The sequence below is a fragment of the Amborella trichopoda genome, chromosome 10 (genome assembly GCF_054954075.1).
Source record: "Amborella trichopoda isolate Santa Cruz 75 chromosome 10, AtrichopodaSantaCruz75HAP2 v2.0, whole genome shotgun sequence".
Lineage (NCBI taxonomy): Eukaryota > Viridiplantae > Streptophyta > Magnoliopsida > Amborellales > Amborellaceae > Amborella > Amborella trichopoda.
The window spans coordinates 28008175-28019147 of record NC_142345.1 but is presented as its reverse complement, the minus strand read 5'-3'; the positions used below and the strand labels follow the sequence as shown (position 1 = coordinate 28019147).

The 10973-nt window shown below is 31.7% G+C and overlaps 1 non-coding gene across 1 annotated transcript; it reads left to right on the top strand.

Annotated features, from left to right (window-relative positions):
• Positions 1-8839: 8839 nt before the first annotated feature.
• Positions 8840-8912, top strand: TRNAA-UGC (transfer RNA alanine (anticodon UGC)). The gene has a single exon. It is a non-coding gene; the product is annotated as a tRNA-Ala (tRNA).
• Positions 8913-10973: the final 2061 nt, after the last annotated feature.

The window sequence follows — 10973 nt, the reverse complement described above, 5'->3', positions numbered from 1 at the left end:
GAAAGAACATATCAATATTCGCATATTCATTCAAAAACATGAAAATTCTTAATGTAGTACCCTCATTTTTTATTGAATTCCTAAAAACCAATATTTATAATGAATTTTAATAATTTTTTCGAATTTTTTTTAAGCTTTATTCTGACCGATTCACCCGATTCCCGATCCGGATCGCCGATTCGCCGATCCGGATCGCCGATTCGCCGATCCGGATCGATTTTTTGGAAGCCTGATCCGGGTCACTGATCCGTTTTTTAAACCATTGGTCTAGAGTTAATAACTCTTCAAAATTCAAATGTTAAAGTTAGAAAGGGTTGTGCATTTATAAAAAAGATCATTACTTTTTATTAAAAAAATTATTTTAATAAGTAACTTAACCTTTAAGCAAAAGCAAATTTGAAATTTTTACAACGGTACAATGACATTTTGGAAGTTAGTGTCATGAAATTTTATTTGTAGAGTGCCTTTATCTTTTAGTAAATATTTCAACTTTTCCCTTATGAAGAAGACAAAAATACCCCTTGTTTTGTTGTAATATTTATAAAATTGCTTTTACTTAATGATAAAGATATCACAAAAAGGGAAAATAGACTACACTAAATCCACCCTTCACAACTCTCTCTATCTTTAACCTTTGTAATTTGAAGGGGTGTGAAGTTTAGATTATCCCTGTATACATATACCCTATACTCCTATCCTACATTGACACGTGTAACCGAAACCGTGCAACATAGTTTATCAGTAAAGGATGGGACGACGTATGATCAATTTTGTCTATCCTTAACACATAACTGTAAAGAAGATGTGCATAATATGTTGATGTACATATGAAAAGAGATATAATTTAAAAACAAGAGGAGGATGCAACAAGCATACCAATCTTGTATGCTCATTTTAAAGAATCATCACTTTTTCCAACTGTTTGGAGTCAGCTATGCTCGTTTCAAAGAAGAAAAATAAAAAATTGTTTGTGAAGGTGTGTATGCGGGAGAGAGATCGAGAGGGAGATAGATCACCATTCACCCATTTTATGATATGAAAACAAGTTTTCATACATTAGGTTCACTTTTTTTTGTGATATATTTGGAGCTATTTGATGCATCACCAGGAACCAGTAGAATATCCGAGAGATCATCACATTCTCCCTTTATGACATGAAAAAAAGTTTTTATACATAGAGGTCAAAACAAGTTTTCATACATTGAGTTCGCTTGCTTTGTGATATATTGAGAGGGATTTGATGTACCACGAGGAGCCAGTAGAATATCTAAGAGATCATCACACTCGCCCGTTATATATGAAAAAAAGATTTCATACATTGAGTTCATACATTGAAAGAGATCTAACGTATCACCAGGAACCAGTAGAATATCCAAAATTCTCGATCTTCAATATAGCAATACCCTTATTTCTAAATAGAACATAGTGCCGAGGGGTCACCATTTTGATATTGCTTTTCCTGAACTGGTTTAGATATTCAATGAAAATGAACCACTTTCGTTAACAGTGACAGGATCAAGAAGCACATTCAATTGCACCGATTGCATTATATTCTTGCTTTAGGGGTTTCTCTTGGCAGCATCTTAAGATGTTTCAAACACTTCAAAAAAGTGCATCACTTTATCGATTATGTCTCAGATATGAATGTCAAAAGGATGTCTTCATTGTGTATGTTTTAAATAAGACCATCATCATCAGTCTTTCCCGAACTATTTGAGGTCGGCTGTTTTAAATAAGACTATAATGAATTGGAAATGGTTGATCAAATTTTGTTTCGACCCCAACGAAAACCTTGAGTTGTGAAGATATCATCAAAGAACTCAAACTAACCTTAATTGCTATCTTTTATTTGATGGCAATACAATTGGTGTAGCAAATCCTCTAATATCAGTTTTTTAGAACATGCTGAAAATAGGATATCAGTTCATATTCCCGAGACTGCTGCTCAGTTTTCTGTGTGAACAAATTGTCAATGTGCCAAGATTAGGTAAGTGAATATATCCAACCAGATTTTATGATCTCTCTTAAGGAGTGCGCTCACATTGGGGTTTCGTAAATTTTACATTGATATCCTAAAGTTTTATGTTATTTTATTTTGTTCTTGTTTTGGTTTTTAGGATTTTCGGGATAACTGATACTTTAAGTATCGACTCACTTTTAGGGCAGTCCGATATTGAAAAACATTAAATCGTTCCATGCATATAATTTTTTTTAAGTAGATTTGTCTAATTTCTTCAACATTGGATCCAATTTTAAAAAATAAATAAATAAATAAATTGACCCATCATGCTTTTATATATGATTTAGAAACATCTATTCATTCTAAAGCGCTCCCGCATTATCCATAAAATGCGGATCATTGATTCTCTCATAGATAGTGACAAAAAATCCTGTTGATTTTCTTTTTATTTGGTAATGTGCCAACCAATAAGGAACCCTAGCGACGTGGTTGTATTAGCTGGTCCATGACTCCGTATATCACACCGGCCGTATTGTATTTTTTATTTTTATGATTTCAAATGTGAATCGGTATCGGAGACGTTGGACTAGAGTAGTTTAAAAAAAAAAAACAAAATCCAAAGTATGAGGTGGTCCAAATACATAGGCAAGAACTGTGCAAGAAACTACAATAATAAAAAAAATGATGTGGTTGGTTGTATAGGGTTGAGTCTCTAAACAATCAAAGTATGGTGGACCTTCTAGTAGTGTCAAATGATATCGTTTAAATACAAAAAATCTTCATGCTGGCCTCAAAATTTATTTTCATATGCAATTACAAAATTTAAAGCTTCAATATAAATCAAGAAGATCTAGGAACACTTGAAAATCTTTAAAATTGACGATCTAGATAATGCATTATAAGAAACACTATTGCCAAGACTTGAAATTCTTTACCTTTTTACATACTTGTATCTCAAGATCAAGATTATCGAATTTGAGGGGATTTTAGACATCGAAACAAGTTCTTAAAGTGAATTTTTGTGGTACACCTTGATGGTTTAAAGCCTCAACGTTATTAAACTTTACTTTTTAAAAAAAATGCAGACCAATGTTTACAATTTGGTACTGAAGGTAAAACTGGAATAAAAAAACACAAAAAGTAAGACTTCAATTTACAATTTGTAAATAATGGACCAAGACATAATCCTGCAAAAGAATTAGGATCCACACAAAGTTTCACAAATTTTATAATTTGAATCCTTATTATTTTTCTCTAAAGTGAGATATTTTATCTAAGAAAAATATACAAAAAGACCATTTACTTTTGGTACAAGGAGGTTGTCCGTCAAATTTCAAATCAGGTGGTTATAAGAATGTTATTAACTAAACTCAAAGTTCAATAACCATTCTAGATCTTTGTGACACACCAAGCTATTCAATTTGACATCTAATGGCTAGAAATAATTGTGTCATCCCTATATTCGTCTCATTATAAACGATCCCTTTTTTTCTGACTCCTTGAATTGTCCCTAAATTTTTTTTTCGTGTTAATCTTTTCTAAGGATATATTGGGACTCTTACGGATGCATGGAATCCAAATCTATCTTAATTGTATTTGTGGAAGGCAGCTTGATATGGGGTGAAGCTTGAATGCCAATTTAAAAATTCTACTCGTAATCTGAAGTCTGAAGCTTATACTTGTTAAGGGCTCAGTATTATCCAAATTCCAAGACTTTCATTGATGAACTTGCTATCATAGTGAAGAAACCATTGTCCATGAAGCACAAACAAAGACATTTGCGGCTTCATGCCTTTAGTAATCATCATAGAGTATGCTAATTGCAAAGCCCCAAACCTGAGAGTTGTGTTTCTTGAAGTGATGGAAAATGGCATGTAGGAGTCGGACTGATCCCATCCTAGTGGGTGACCTAATTTTGGAAGCCAAACGCCATTTTTATTCTTATTTTGTGTAGTTCGTTATAAAATAAGCGTATGAGGTTTGTATATGGATTTCAAATATCTTGCTAGTGTTGTGGCATATCAAGCCATTTTCTTTCGAGGATTTATTTTTCAATAATGGTAAAAAAGCCATACTGTAGTATATGTGAAATCCTACGTAGTTAACACGAGGCAATAACGTATACTTTGATCCAATTTTTAGCTTTAATAGGATGTTGCATTGGAGGAAAAACCCAATAGTGTGTTTGAGGTCTTTGTAAGAATCGTTTTTTTTCTATATTATAGATATACAAAGTTTATTTGATTTCTAAATATCTTTTCTCAAATTGTAGAAATACTTAGATAACATCCTATGCAAGTCATTAATGATTTAACTCATTATATAATATTAACAGTTTGGTGACAACTTGTTAATCGTAATTAATTAAAGCAGGGGTTACATTTGGATCTCAACTCTTATAGACTATGAATGTGAGAGTTACAAAAAGAAATGTGTTCTCTATAAAAAGAAGTTAAGCCCTCAAGAAATAAGTGAGAGAAAAAAGATAGAGATGGATGAAAAGAAGATATGTAAGGTAAATAAGACTCATCGGAGGGAACTTTCAAAGTTGCCTATCGCCGGATGGCTTGGTCTATATGATTTGATATGTAACTTAAGTCTCTCATGTGCTTTAAGGACAAATACGAGTAAGTTATTTATTAATTTTATTTATTGATTTAATTTCTATTTCTTTTATTGGGTCTAACAGCTAGCACTTCCCCCATTGTCCAATGCCAACCTGGGAAGATTGAGGAGGTGCTACCAAACTGTTTGATGCTAGCATAGTGTGCAAAAAATTGTTATAAATTGTGATTTTTTACTATTCTCAATTGAAACCTACCAAAGATGCTAGCATAGTGTGCAAAAACTTGTTATAAATTCAGATTGTTTACTTTTCTAAATTGTGTGTTGTGTATTTATTTTCACAGTTTAATTTTTGTGCTATACTGTGTATTATCTGTAGAGGAGTATTTAACAGTAGATGTTATAACACAAATTTTTTTCAGTGTTTTTAAGTGGCATAGATGTACTTCAAATTGCTGTTAAACTTAGGACCAGATTGTGTTTCAAGTGAAGTCTATGTTTTTTAACACTTTCAAGAACTATGTGGAATGAAGCTCAAAGCACATATGGATACTAAATCTCACTTTTGCTTCGGTTGAGGAGGTCACATTGTCAAAATTTCGAGTCCTAAAAATACTCATAGGGTTTTCCAAGGGAGTAAATTTTGGGTTTTTGAGATGTGTTCTCATTGGGGCTGATCCTCGACGCCATGCTGGGTGGACTACTTTTATTTTAATCAGGAATTGGATGATTACATTGTAACAAGGCTCCGAATGGGACATGTTTTTATTGTGCTTATGGAATCACACGCTTTTAACATTATGTTTCTCAAACTGTATCCATTGAAATTAGATTTCTTCTTCTTGTCTTAATGGTAGAATTCTTCGAATTTGGTTTGAATGCATATATGCAACAAAAATCATAAAAATTTTATGATTTATTTGTCATGACACATTGGAGGAGTTTGAATATCTTTGGATAATATCTCTATATAATAGTTAGTTTTTTTTCAATATGAGCACTAGAAAGCTAAATGTTTTTTTAATTAATGTTTTGGAATGCAATGTGCCTACCAGCAAACATCAACACATGTTTTGGGCGTATATCCACTCTCCAGATTTAGTGAATTCGAACCTTTTCTATGGCTTACTTCTATGATGGTTAAATCTGGTACTATTGATTTGAGAAAAGTAATGGTTTCGAATTGTTCCATTTGGCTTTTGAGCAAACTCATCATATTTTCGAAATGAAAGAATCATTCTGCTTGAGCAAAGTCCTCCACATATTTTCAAAATGAAAGAGAGTAATAATGAAAAATGGTCTTACGAAGAATGGTCTTATCTTTTCAATCTGCCTTTGATTACAGTGTACAGATCCCTTCAACTATTAGCACTATGACAATCTCGCAACTTAATGATCTTCATACCTCTTAACATTATAAGAATCTCAAATGCTGCAACTTCATGCCCTTTATCTGCTAAAGTCTTTGCGAAAAGCTGAGAAGATATGACTCGTACAGGAAGAGCCTCTCATCTCTACCCTCTTAATGACTAATAGAGAAAAATAATGTCAGACAATAAAAAATGTCTCAAACCCTAATCTTATATAATTAAAAATTCATCTTCTCATCTTCTTCATCTTGGTCAATATATATATATATATATATATATATATATATATATATATATATATATATATATATATATAAAGTATAGAATGAGACTATTTATCTTTGATACAAGGTGGCCACAATAATCATGACCGAAATTGAATGGTTGTAATTAGTCTATTGACCAAGTTCAAACTTCAACATAAATTTTCTTGAACACTATGACATATCCAAGCTATCAAATTTCACATCAAATGGTTGTAAGGAATTGTGACCACATTGTAGCAAAGGTAAATAGTTTCATTATATATATATATATATATTTATTTATTTATTTATTTATTTTAAATTTTATAATTATATTTCAACTTCATATTATACAAAAGGGTGCGGTTTATATAGTGCCTAGGCTCTAAACAATGAAAGTAAAACGCACCTTTAAATAGTGTCAAGAAATGTGGTTTCAATTCTGGAAATCTTTGCCATATTTTAAAATATATTTTTATTTTTAATTATAAAATTTAAAGTTTAACAAATAGTGTAGTTTGAGCAAATCTATAAAAACTTAAAAATTGTGAAAATTGACAGTCCAAAAATACATTACAAGATGCACTATTTCCAAAACTTACAATCCATTTTTTTCTTATATCGATGCATTTTGAAGTCGAGATGATCAATTTGAAGATATTTGAGCATCAAAACAACCTGCTCTAGTGAAATTTTTCAGGTGGGATCTAATTTGATTTTTTAGTGCCTCGGCTCTCTACAAACTTTCTCCTATACAAAATTGCAACTAATCTAGATCTAGATTCAGATCTGGATCCTATGTATAGTTTCGGATCTTCTAGATCCAATCGTATTTGGATTTGATAGGATCATTGGATATAGATCCAATATCTGTTTTTTAGATCTGAATCCAAATTTGGATGGAATCCGAAAATTTCTTAGCCCTAGGCAGAAGATTGAGAGGGTGTGGCAGCCAACCTAGGTTATGAGTTATATGGGGTCAAATTCATGATGGTGGTTGAAGAGAAAGGAGGGCGGGGGATAAGAGAGATGGGAGGTTAGGTGTCCAGAAGAAATGTTTTAGAGAGTGAGAGAAAGAATGTTAGTAATTTTGTATATAGAAAGAAAAACTTTATTAAGGTTGATGCCCTAAATAATCGAACCAAGGCACACCTCCAAAATTCACTAGAAGAAAATGTTTTGTTGCCCAAAAACTCTAAAATCTGATCATTTCGACCTTGAGATAGTGGACATAAATAAATAAAAAGATTTCTAGTCTTGGAAAGAGTACATCTTTAATACACTATCTAGACCGTCAATTTTCAAGTTTCAAGTGTTCACAGATCTACTAAGATCTACATCATTTTTTAAGCTTTAAATTTTACCATTCGAGATAAAAATAAATTTTCAGGCTATCATAAAAAATTTCAATACTAAAATGGCATCTTTCGGCACTATTTAAAGGTGCGCCTTGCTTTGACTGTTGAGGACCTTAGCTCTATACAAACCACACCCATAGATAAAACCTAATTGTTCTTGTGCATTTGAATAACCAAGATAATATTTAGATCTTTTTTTCTCTTGTATCCTGATAATGAATTGAGCCAAGAACCTATATGCACACTAAACCTCATTAAGGGATCAAATATTGTCTTGAGAGGAGTTTCGTCCTCTTGTTTCTCATTGTTCTCAAACCATCTCCTCACTTGAATTATGAATTTGATTTACATACTGCTCCCATTTCACCAATATAAATCTAACACTGAGTGAGAGACGGCTGAAGATTAGGGGCTTAGAGAAGGTGTTTGAAGGGTATAAACTTTGTTTCGAATAATCGTTGATATGTATTGGAAATTCGCCCAATTAGGATCAAGATCTGCATTTGGCTAGGCCCAATTCTTCCTAATTTATTATACAGGACTTCAAGAAAAGGGTTTTTTTTAACAAAACCAATCGTATTTGCCCACTTCTCCACAATTTTTGCAAAATGTCTCAAGATCAATGAAATGTACAACATGTACTTTTGACTGAAACAACTTAGGCGAGAACAAGAAATAACAAATTTTTCATTTTTTTAGTTCACAAGGCCCGGATCGCCTTTATTTTTATTTTCCCCCTCATTTCTTCCCCATGTTCTTTCAAATGTTTTTTAAAATCTTTCTTGTGCGGCCCTGTATCATATATGCAGCAAAGATTTACAATTCAAAACATTTTCTTTTGTTTTTTTTTTTTTTTTTTGAGAATGAAAGCGTTGTCTTATGAAATCAAAACAATTTTTTATGAGATCAAGACAAAAAAAAATGAGACAGTACAACTTCAAATCAAAATTGAAATCGTTTTACCATGAAGTCAGAATTTTTTATTGTTTATATTAGATCCTTTTGATGTATTAGTTACGCTTCAAACAATCATGTTATGTTAAACAAAACTTGAAAATAATAAAATTCTATATGCCACTTTTAACGTGATTTAATTCTACAATTTAAATCCAACATTAATCTATAGCTCTATGCAATATTTTCTCTTCACTTTTCAACTTTATGTTCGATAAAATCGCTGATTCGGCCTATTTGGATCGCTAATTTTGGCCAAGCCATCTTTGGTTTTAGAAGACTGGGTATACAAACTTATAGATGGTTTGGAAATTTTCAATGTTCAGATTCTTGAGGAATTAAAATATTAAAAATATTAAACTACAATTGACATCAAAATGCAGCATTGGGGATGTAGCTCACATGGTAGAGCGCTCGCTTTGCATGCGAGAGGTACGGGGTTCGATACCCTGCATCTCCAAAGCCACCAACCAGTGGTGGTTGAGTGCAGTCATTTAAAATTTCTTGTTATTATCTATATGATTTTTTAATCACCCTCTCTTTTTTTGGGTATCCTCAAATTGATCATCTTGACATCAAGATGAATGGACATGAGAGAGGTACGGGAAACCCTACATCTCCAAAACGGTGGGTGGGGGGTCTTTTATTAATTTTTTTATTGTCCATATGATTTTTTAACCCTCCATTTTCCTCGCTCTATAACTTTTTTTCTTGTCCATATGATTTTTTAACTCTCTTTTCCTCATCCTAGAGATAGCCAAGATTATTTTATTTTATTTTTGCATTGTAAACAATCTAATTAGATCCCAAAATTCAATGTTGTTTTGATACCCAAATATCTTCAAATTGATCATGTTGACATCAAGATGAATGGACATGAGAAAAAAATGGATTTCAAGTTTTAGAAATAATGCATATTGTAATGCATTTTTGGACCATCATTTTTCAAGATTTTTAAGTTTTTATAGATTTGGTCGATTTGCACCATTTTTTAAGCTTTAAATTTTATAGTTAAGATACAAATATATTTTAATGCTTTCACAAAGATTTCTAGTATTGAAACCATATTTTTTGGCACTATTTGAAAGTGAGCTTTACTTTGATTATTTAGAGCCTCGATTCTATACAAACCTCACCCTAGATGTGCTTTGCATGCGAGAGGTACGGGGTTCGATACCCCGCATCTCCAAAATGGTGGGTGGGGGTCTTTTATTAATTTTTTTATTGTCCATATGGTTTTTTAACCCTCACTTTTCCTCATTCTAGAAATTTTTTTTTTTTAACTCTCTTTTCCTCATTCTAGAGATAGCCAAGATTTTTTTTTTTTGCATTATAAACAATCAAATTAGAGCCCACTTTAAAAAAATTCAAGGTTGTTTTGATATCCAAATATCCTCAAATTGATCATCTTGATATCAAGATGAATGGACATGAGAAAAAAATGGACTTCAAGTTTTAGAAATAATGCATCTTGTAATGCATTTTTGGACCGTCACTTTTCAATATTTTTAAGTTTTCATAGATCTGCTCAATTTACACCATTTTTTAAGCTTTAAATTTATAGTTAAATATACAAATATATTTTAATGCTATCACAAAAATTTCTAGTATTGAAACCATATTTTTCGACACTATTTGAAGGTGAGCTTTACTTTGATTGTTTAGAGCCTTCGCTCTATAAAAACCTCACCCTAGATGTGATCAATCTGCACTATTTTTGAAGCTTTAAATTTTATAATTAGAGATGAAAAATTATTTTAAAGCTATCACAAAGATTCCAGTATTGAAACCACATTTCTCGACATTATTTGAATGTGTGCTTTATACTTTTGATTGTTTAGAACCTCGTTCTTATACAAACCGCACCCCATTATTTAATTACTGGAAATCTTTGTGATAGCTTTAAAATATTTGTTCATCTCTGATTATAAAATTTAGAGCTTCAAAAATAGTGTAGATCAAGCCGATATATGAAATCTTGAATATCTTGAAATTTGATGGTCCAAAAATGCATTACAAGATGTATTACTTCCAAAACTTGGAATCCTCTTTTTTCTCATGTTCATAATCAATTTGAGGATTTTTGAGGTGTGCTTTAATTTGATTGTTCAGAGCCTCGCACTTATATAAAACTTTTCCATGAGTAAGATCTCTGTTAAATCTTTTCAAAGATGGTGTATCGTTGCTCTCCAAAGAAGAAGGCCCAACCACTGTTCCCAAAATCGTACAGGTTGCCTGGAACCGCCTGACTTAGTGTGCCGGTCCCGATAAGCTTGGTTCTAGTGCTCAAGCTCTAGATCTTTAAAAAAAAAAATCAAAAAAATTATTAAAAAGTTCATAAAAAAAGAAATTTTATCTGTATTATTTTTTTTTAATGTTTTCTATCATTTTGGTAAAGATTGGAAAGTGTTGTAGCATGCTTGATTTGTACATTTTTCCTTCTTTTTTGAATTATTTCTAAAATAACTGTCACAAATTGAGTTAATAAAATATATTTTTTTTACAACATTTTTAACCACAT